At 42.4% G+C, this 10532-nt stretch overlaps 1 long non-coding RNA gene across 1 annotated transcript; it reads left to right on the top strand.

Moving 5' to 3' along the window:
- The first annotated feature begins 4302 nt into the window (after window positions 1-4302).
- Window positions 4303-6351, top strand: LOC142652360 (uncharacterized). Its single transcript, XR_012847830.1, has 2 exons — window positions 4303-4413; window positions 6084-6351. It is a non-coding gene; the product is annotated as an uncharacterized LOC142652360 (long non-coding RNA).
- The last annotated feature ends 4181 nt before the right edge of the window (window positions 6352-10532 follow it).

Below are 10532 nucleotides of genomic sequence, written 5' to 3'. Positions count from 1 at the left end.
CATCCGAAAACCAATCCAGCAACATCTGGACTCCAAAGATCACATAGCGCTCCTTCCCTTCTGAGCCCTCCCATGGGCACAAACGGCAGTTTATCACCACAAATGGGGTATTTCCGCACTCAGGACAAATTGGGCAACAAAATTGGGTATTTTATTCCTTGTGAAAATATGAGATTTTGAGCCAAAACAATATATTATTGGAAAAAAAATTTAAAAAAAAAATTCACAGCCCAATTCATATAAGTTCTATGAAAAAACTGTGGGGTCTAAAAGGTCACAACATCCATAAATTAATTCCTTGAGGGGTGTAGTTTCCAAAATGGGGTCAGTTTTGGGGGTTTCTACAATTTTGGCACCACAACACCTCTTCAAACATAGCATGATGCCTAAAATGCCCCAAAATGCACTAGGTGCTTCTTTGCTTCTGGGGTTTGTGTTTTAGTCCATAAACACACTAGAGCCACATGTGGGACATTTCTAAAAACGGCAGAATCTGGCCAATACATATTTAATAGTGTTTATCTGGTAAAACCTTCTGTGTTACAAAAGAAAATGGATTTAAATTGAATTTCTGCAAGAAAAATTTTATTTGCAAATTTCACCTCCACTTTACTTTAAGTCCTGTGAAACGCTGGTTAAGAAACTTACTAATTGCTGTTTTGAATACTTTGAGGGGTCTAGTTTTTAAAATAGGGTGTTTTATCAGGGTTTATAATACATAGGCCCCTCAAAGCCACTTCAGAACTGAACTGGTACCTAAATAAAAGGTGGTCGTTGTTCTTTGCTCGGTTCCGGTTCGAACTCCATTACCGACCTGCCGACAAGAATGTGAGGGCCGATGCCTTGTCTAGGTCTTTTGAAATAGAGGACACTGTGGAGGCCCCACAGAATATTATTGATCCTTCCTGCATCTATTCTGTTAACCCTCTGCAAGTTAGAGACATTCCTCCGGGACGGACTTTTGTACGTCTGGCTGAGAGATGAAGAATCCTTCGCTGGGGTTACAGTTCCAAGCTGGCAGGTCACGCGTGCCCGTAAGACCCGAGACCTAATTGCTCATCACTTCTGGTGGCCGACGCTGCCCAAAGACATCATGGACTTTGTCTCCTCCTGAACGGTGTGTGCAGCAAACAAAGTTGCCCACTTAAGACCAGCTGGTCTGCTCCAACCACTGCCTGTGCCCGATGCCCCATGGCGGCATGTTGCTATGGACTTTGTCACTGATCTGCCTCTTTCTCCGACATGCAGTGTGATCTGGGTGGTGGTGGATCGTTTTTCTAAAATGGCTCATTTTGTTCCTCTGACTGGCCTGCTTTCTGCTACTCGACTGGCTGACCTCTTCATACAACACATCTTCCGTCTGCATGGCTTGCCTCTGCATATTGTCTCAGATAGAGGGGTCCAGTTCACCTCAAAGTTCTGGAGAGCACCCTGCGGCCTCCTCGGTGTAAAGTTGGACTTCTCCTCTGCTTATCATCCTCAGTCCAATGGACAGGTCGAAAGGGTTAACCAAATTATGGAGAACTATCTGCGGCACTTTGTCTCCAGACGACATGATGACTGGGTGCAGCTGCTCCCGTGGACGTAGTTCTCCTATAATAACCATACCAGTGAGTCCACCACCTCCAGTCCGTTCTTCATAGTCTACGGCCAACATCCTCGAATACCTCTGCCTGTCTCTACTATGTCCCAGGTGCCTGCAGCCGACTCTACCTTCAGGGACTTTCTGCAGATATGGCAGTGGACTGCATGAAGAGAAAGGCAGACACTAGAAGACGAGAGCCTCCTCAGTTTCTTCCAGGTACAAAGGCCTGGCTGTCTTCCAAGAATATCCGGCTGAGGGTGCCGTCTTGCAAGTTTGCTCCCAGGTTCCGTGGACCCTTTGAGATTCTGCTACAGATCAATCCGGTGTCATACAAACTTCGACTGCCTTCCATGTCTCCTTGCTGAAACCCGTGGTCCTGAACCGCTACTCCAGGACTCCTAGTTCGGCAGTGGCTCCGGGTGGTTCATCTGGAGCTTTTGAAGTGAGGGAGATCCTGGCCACCAAGAAAGTGGGAGGAAGGACGTATTATTTGGTGGATTGGAGGAGATTTGGTCCAGAGGAGCCAGAGAACATCGATGCCCCTGTCCTCGTGAAGAAATTTCTCTCCCGCTCTGGCCCCAAGAGGAGGGGACGTAAGAGGGGAGATACTGTAACGTCTATGGCCGGGGGCCGTCGTTCAGACTTACCCTCTGACGGCCACAGCCATGGACATCTGTCTTCCCGGTGTCAGCTCCCTCCTGGGAGACGCCAGCTCTCTCTTCCGGGTACTCAGACTGTTTCCCGCAGGGCGCGCGCGCCCGCGCGTGCACGGCCTTAAAAGGCCAGTATGCGTCCAGCTGTCATCCACCAATAATTAGCCCAAATGGATGCTGGACTATAATAAGGGGCTCTGCCCACTCGTTCCTTGCCTGAGCGTATTTGTATACCTGAGTTTGTCTTGCAAATGGTCTCCCAGTGTTTTCCAGTTCCTAGTGTTACCCGTTCCTGCTGCCTGTACCCTGTATCCCGTGCTATCGTACCTGCTGTGAAAGTCAAGTCGTGTCTTCCGCTTCATCCACGGTGCCACCTGCTGTGAAAGTCAAGTCGTGTCTTCCGTTGCATCCACGGTGCCACCTGCTGTGAAAGTCAAGTCGTACTTCCGCTGCTGTCTATATTGCCTCAGGTACCCGCTCTGAACTATAGACTTTGTTTTGTACCTTGTTGGCCAGCTGCTACCCCACTACGCGGTACGGCCCAGTGGGTCCACACCCCGCGCCGTGACACTCAACCACTGAGCTAAAGTTAACCCTACCCTAACCACCTTTCCCTTCAAACCCTTTCATGGCCGGGCCTTCACTATGCTGTGCTGTTTGGCATATCTATCATACATTTCCAATATAACTTTGCCTAATCAATAAAGCTTTACAGGTGTACTACCCACTAGTGGCCAGGCCAGTTTAGGAGCTACCTAGTAAGCTCTGTGTTTTCAGAGATTTTTCATTAGGAGGTCAGACAAACTTAACAATGTCCAGTATTATGACAGTAAGTGACTCCCATTTTCATCAGAGCTTCTTTTCAAGGTTCAGGTTTACTTTTATACGTAATTCATTGAGACGTGTCAGAATATCTCACCTAGGTTCTGTGACCTGGAATAAAGGGACTGTTTGAGCTCTTCCGAGCATTATGTCCCTTTAGGATTCGTGTCTCATTGATTTCAAAGGTCATACCATCAACACAACTCGGAGATTAGAGAATTTCCAGGCACCTTTATTTTAAGGATCAGTGGTGGTCTTAGCTCATAATCTCCCATGAGCCTTCACTTTATATGGTAAGATCAGCCCAAAGGATCTTCTTATATGTCATTGATGCATGGGAGTAGATAACAAAGATGTCTGGGATCTTGGACCACCACTAATTTCCAGGATAAAATGTCTCTTTAGAGAGCTTACACTCCACTTCTATAAGACTTCTGTTACTAAAACTTGACACAACATTCTAAGTACAGTGTCATTGATATGAACGACCCTTTGCTTACAACATTGTGTCAGATTTCCAGTAACAGATATGTCAGAGCAGTGCCAAAGGTTTTTGAGAAGTCCTTCCTAATGCAAATGGCGGGTGGTCCAAGATCACAGATTTCAACAATATGATTTTATATCAGCATTTTGACTATATCTTCCCTTTAAGTACTACACTGAGGATTGATATTTACACAGGCAGAGCAGAAGGAAAAATGGAGCGGATATAAATGTCATTTTGGGCAGAAAGTCAATTATAGGTTATATAGAAATGATTTTTCACCCACTACCACCAGGTATTGCTGGTTTAATAGGTGAAATGCTGGTGACCGGTTCCCTTTAGTTTACTAAGCGTCTGTTACTTGTGTTGGACACTAAGATATCTAAAAATGTCAGACTAAAAGTTCCTGAGTCCTGGTAATTTGTTTAGTTTAGGGGGAACAGTTCTTTTCAGGGACACACACACACCAACAACTGAAGATCTGTGTACAAGAACAGTATATGGGATCCTCGGTTTCCATCTGCTAAGTTGATGATACATATGGTACGCCCTTTCCTTATCTGACTGAATCCCACTTGTGATGTCACAACAGCTTACAGAACCTGACAGAGAGTTATGATGTCACACTAGCTTACCTGACTGAAATACTCTTATGATATTAAAATAGTTTGCATGACTAAACCTAGTTGTGATGTCACAGCAGCTTACCTGAGTGAAACCCATTCATGATGTCACAATAGGTTACCTAACTAAAACAGTTCTGAGTTCAGAGCAGATTTTGACTACTTGAACATGAATGTTAGTGTCACGGTGCCGGGCGTGGACCCACTAGGCCGTACCGCGTAGCAGGAGAGCAGCTGGCCAAACAGGTATATATGCAATGTCTATAGTTCTGACAGGGTACCTGAGGCAATGTAGACAGTAGTGATGGTTTCAGGCTAAGATGAGGCTCCGGCAGTAGAGATACCCGACGGGGTGCGGCACAGTAGATGCAGCAGTGGGCACAACACGACTCCAACTCTTGAAAGCACAGAGGCACGTTAGCACGGGATACAGGGTACAGGCGGCAGGAACGGGAAACACTGGGAACTGGAAAACACTAGGAGACCATTTGCAAGGACAAACTTAAGGTTACACAACAACACTCAGGCAATGATTGAGAGGGCAGAGCTCCTTTTATAGTCCAGAGGCATTCTGGGCTAATTGCAGCTATTCTGCAAATGTGCACGTACTGTGGGAGAGAGTGTCCGAACCAGGAAGTGAGTGCCGGGTCTCCCAGGAGGGGGATGCCGCCGGGAACTCGCTCATCTATGGCTGCAGCCATCAGAGGGTAAGTCAGGACGACGGTCCGCGGCCATAGATGTTACAGTTAGTATATCTGAAAGAATTACTTATTATACTAATTTACAACTATTACTTATACAGTTTGACTAATGTGACAACCACATTTCAATATTCATTATTGTAGAAAATGGTTGTCACAATTTGCTCATGCTTCAACTATTCTAGTGTCAGAGTTGAATTGACCCACCAGAGTAACGTAGGATCGTCTGGTGGGTCCAGGCTCTGATACAATAATAAAGATCCACCAGAAAAACCTATTAGACCTTATGGATGAAATATGCTGTGTATGCAACGATAACAACAAAGATTAAGATGCCAGTAAAAGACAAGCACATGTTTTGTATAGATGGAGGGTAGGCCCTCAGAATCATTTCCTTTGGTCGGCACATGTAACCTCACCCTGACACTGGGTGTGTAAATCCTATGATTGGCTGTCCTGTTAAAAAAAATACATTTCCATGGGTAAACCAGGCCTAAAATAACATGAGAACTCTACATTTTAGAGGTTTTTTTTTCATTACATCTATTTGTAAAAGTTAGAACCTCAACAGAAATCTTCCAAGGACAAGTGATACAGTCAATGTAATCCATTGCAAATCTTAGATTACCAAAACACATGAAGATTACTCTTTCTTCAGGAGGCCTAGCTATAGCTTCACTCTCTGGTGGCTTATAATGCGCAGCGGTCACTGGGAACACTTCTGGAAGAAAACGAACATCCAAAAACACTCAAACAATTCAGCGGTGATGAAAAACAGATTATCCGAGATGATGAACAATGTCTGTCAAGGAGTTTGTCTAAGGAAATAAAAAGCAGCTTTCACTGGGATTATTTTCATATATTTCTGGAGAAAGGCGATACGCTACGATCAGGGGTCATGACTTCATACACAGAAGGTGGTCGATTTCCTTAAACATGAATATTTGTCACTGTGATTATAATAAGATTATGTAACACTAATAACGTTGGGTTCAGAATGAGACAATGAATGGGACTAGTTCATTTATGAGACAGTTTGTCTTCTAGAAATATTGCTTATCTGTTGGTTTAGGTTTGTTAAGAAGTAGAGCGTCAGTACCTTGGTATCTATATGGACTTCAATATGAGAGTGATTTATACAAGAAGTACACATTGGGGGATAATAGATAAAACTATGGTGCAGTACTAATAGAAAAGGGTTGTATCCAATTGCAGATCAAGTCGCCTACAGTGATATTTTCACTCTTCTACACTTCCGAGATCAAAGACAGATGTAAATAACATCGTAGCCCATAGAAGAAAGCAAACATGAGTGATGTCATTCATCGTGGAACACCAGAACGGAAGATATTATGTAACAAAGTACGTGTACAATTGCACAAACCATCTGATGCTTTGTACATTACTATACATCTGTGTTATCTTATGCTTATATTCACCTTAATGTTATAATAAATATCAGAAGTTTATAAGGAGTATCAAACCAGCCTTAGATGTACCACTATATTGACCCATATGACCAAAAATTTGTCATTTGTGCTGACTATTTTTTAACGGAAATCTGCAGCATTGGTCGATTGTGGTCTAATCTAATTGATCCATCTAGGTCAATTTATTAATGTACTGCATTCTCTATCTTTTTTTTTTGTTTTATGCTACAGTTGTAATAAAAACTATTTAAAATAGATAAAAAACAAACAAAAAACAAACAAACATGTGGTTGAATGTTTTTTTATGATGAATGTTTCAAAAAAGTTAACCCCTTCAAACACCTGGACGTAGCTGCACATTCTCGTGCAGGCGGTGAAGTATGGAGCAGGCTCTCGCGCGGAGTCCACTCCATACGCTGTGGGTGTCAGATGTGCATTACAGCTGAAACCCTGCACTAACGGCCAGGAACAGAGTGATCTCTGTTCCTGGCCGTTCAACCACTTAGATGCCGTGGTCAATAATGATTGCGGCATCTAAGCCGTTAGAAAAAGGGGGCGCGATTGTGGGGTGCCGATGGTTGTTATGGCAGCCCGGGGGCCTAATAAAGGCCTTTGTCTGCCTTATTTTTGCTTCTGCTAAGGCAGGGATTTGATCGCTGATTCAAATATCCTAGGGGGACTAATACAAAGTATAAAAAAAAATGAAATAAAGTTTTCAGTAGTGAAAAAAAATTAAAAAATATTTAAAGTTCAAAAATGGTTTGGTATCCTTCTGGTGAACCCCCTGTATTTGCTCTCATGAAGTCTTCTCTTTATGGTAGACTTAGATACTAATACACCTACTTCCAGGAGAGTGTTCTTCACTTGGGTAGATGTTGTGAAGGTTTTTTTTCTTCACCATGGAAAGGATTCTGTAATTATCCACCACTGTTGTCTTCCATTGACGCCCAGGCCTTTTGGAGTTCACGAGATCACCAGTGAGCTCTTTTTTTTTTCAAGAATTTACCAAACTGTTGATTTGGCCACTCCTAACATTTGTGCTATCTCTCTAATGGATTTCTTAATTTTTTTCAGCCTAACGATGGTCTGTTTCACCTGCATTGAGAGCTCCTTTGACCTCATGTTGTGGGTTCACAGCAACAGATTCCAAATGTAAATGCCACACCTGGAATCAACTCCAGACCTTTTACCTGCTTAATTGATGATGGATTAACGAGGGAATAGCCCAAATAGCTTTTGAGATAATTGTCCAACTACCTTTGGTCCCTTGAAAAAGAGGCAGCTACATATTAAAAATATTAAAAAGCTGTAATTCCTAAACCCTTCCTCAAATTAGGATGTGAATACCCTCAAATTAAAGCTGAGTCTGCACTTTAAGCCAATGTTGATTATATAACTGTATATTCAATATTTTTGGTAAACAGCTCGAATGCCAAAACTTGTGTCACTGTCCAAATAATTCTGGACCTAACTGTATCTTCCATAAGGTCTAATAGTAGTACCCTAGTGGCAAGTGATTGGCTCCAAACTCAGCTCCAAATGGGGTTATATTCTGCTAGATCCTTGGGGCTCATTATTGTGTCAGAGCTTGAGCCCACCAAAGGATCTTCTGGTACTCTGGTTGGCCTGTCCGATCCTGTCAACATTTACACCGTTGAGCCATGACATTAAAACCACCTTCCTAATATTATGTAGATTCCGCTGTGCTGTCAAAACAGCTTGGACCCGTCAAGGCATGGACTCCCCAAGACGTTATTAGCAGATCCTTTAAGTCCTGTAAGTTGCCAGGGTGGTCTCCATGGATCGGACTTGTTTTTCCAGCACATCCACAGATGCTCGATCAGATTGAGATGTCGGGAATTTGGAGACCAAGTCAATAACTTCAACTCTTTGTCATGTTCCTCATTCCATTCTTGAACAATTTTTGACATTGCCATGAAGGGGGTACTTGGTCGCCAACAATGTTTATGTAGGTGGTACGTGTCAAAGTAACATTTCCATGAATTTTAGGACCCGAGGTTTAAAATGATGTAAAAGAAAAACATGCTTCATTAGACCAGGCCACCTTCTTCCATTGTCCAGTTTTGATACTCATGTGCCCATTGTAAGTGATTTCGACGGAGGACAGGGCTTAGCGTGGGCACTCTGACCAGTTTACTGCTACACAGCTCCATACTACGCAAGATGCAAATCGCTGTGTGATATGACACCTTTCTATCATAGCCAGCATTAATTTTTTCATAAATTTGTGCCGCATTAGTTATTTTCTTGAATCGGACCAGACAGGCTAACATTCACTCCCCATGCCTATCAATAAGCCTTGGGCAACCGTGACCTGTTTCTGTTTCATTGGTTGTCCTTCCTTGGATTACTTTTGGTACGTATTGACCGCTGCAAACTGGGAGCAACCCCACATGACCTGCCGTTTTGGAGATGCTCTGACCCAATCGTCCAGCCACCACAATTTCGCCCTTTTCGCTCCGGTACTTACACTTGCCCATTTTTCTTAATGAACTGACCGTTCCCTTCACCTGTCAGTGATTTCAGGGTGAGTTCACAGCCCGAAAACCATGTAGACACCCGGCTTTGCCGCAAATCGGACCTGTTTTTAAATTCATTGTTAATGGGCATGTGGTTTTGTGGGTAAAACTGCTGTTTACTTGCAAAAACTTGCGGCCATTAACAATTGACTTGAAAACTGCACAGATTTTCAGTTTTATTGATATCTCTCATAGCTTCAAGTGGCAACAATTATTTTACATAGAGGCCTAGTAGTTGGTAATAGTGATATGAAGATAGGAAATACAGTAACTGCTAATGTGTTGAGACTAATGATTAAAAAAGTAAGAAATGGCTATTAGTAAAACAAAAATGTTAAAGAAATAGCTTCAGAAATCTTGGAATAAATAATTTCCCCTTCCTTCACTGTAATGGTATGGATTCAATTTAGGACACCTACTATTATTTAGAAACTCAAAAGATCAATTCCCTCCAGATACAAAATCTGCTAAGTTCAGGTAGATATCAAATCTAAATATTATACCTCTGCTTAACATGTGTTGGGCTCCAGCTTTAAGCAATACTCACTCTTTTTTTCTGATACAATCTGTATACAATTTAAATTCCTGGCCTTGCGTGCATATTTAATTCTCTTGTGAGTCAAATTGGCGCAGCAATGATGGAATAACTGGTTTTCATTTTCACTAGGAAGGCACGTCTATTAAAATAATGTGAAAAAAATCGTGTCCAAAAGAAACTGCAGGATATTTCTGCAGCCGAAATCACCACAGTTCCTATATAATTAATGTATGTATGTGAGGTTCACGTAACAGGTCTCAGCGCTCAATAGGAACTTTAACACCAGGAATTTAAGCAAAGTTTACTTCAGGCAGAAAAGATATACAGAGGAGAAGGGTTATCAGAACAGATGGCAGGTATAAAAATGGCTCATTTCATAAATGTCAATTATTTGAATGAGTTGAATGAGCCGTCTTCTAAATGGATAGTTTAACCCTGCACAAGGTTTCTCGCCACAAAAATTTTTGCAAGCAAGAGAAATGAAAAGTCCTGCAAGAGGTGGGTAGGAAGCTCCTTAAGCACCGGACTGTCTTGTTATCAAGATGGCATGGGGCTACGTACCAGCACATGTTGGGGGCTTCATTATGCTCTTGCTATTGGTCTCACTCTACTCCTTCCAAGCCCCTGCAGGAACAACATATGACATGTAGGTTAATATTAATAGTATATACACTGTTCAGTTACAAAATATTAGAAATCATTATAATTGTTTTTATGATTTACATGGCGACTTTTGATAATTCATGATAAAGCATGTGGAGGTTTTAGAATAAATGTGGGAGATGTATGAAAACTTGTGCAAAGGAAAAGTAGAGTAGCTGCCCATGGCAGCCAATCAGATTCCCCCGCTAATTTTTTTAAAGGTCCATTGGAAAATGAAAGCAGCCACCTGATTAGTTGCCATAGATAACTACTCCGCTACTTTCATACATCTCCCCCAATGACTTTTCTAATCCACTGTTGTGTTTGCACCTTCACCCTGGACATTGGGGATGGTCTCAGCTTATAATGCCTCATCAATGTTGGACTCTGACATCTCTCAATGATATGTAAGAAGATTGTGTAACAAAATAAATACCTTTAAATCAATAAATGTGAATTAAAAATCTATGTCTTAGGTATGCTGACAGTCACCGGCATGGTGTATGCCAAAAGG

The sequence above is a fragment of the Rhinoderma darwinii genome, chromosome 5, assembly GCF_050947455.1.
Source record: "Rhinoderma darwinii isolate aRhiDar2 chromosome 5, aRhiDar2.hap1, whole genome shotgun sequence".
In the NCBI taxonomy this organism is placed as follows: Eukaryota; Metazoa; Chordata; class Amphibia; order Anura; family Rhinodermatidae; genus Rhinoderma; species Rhinoderma darwinii.
This window is presented reverse-complemented; position numbering and strand designations above follow the sequence as displayed.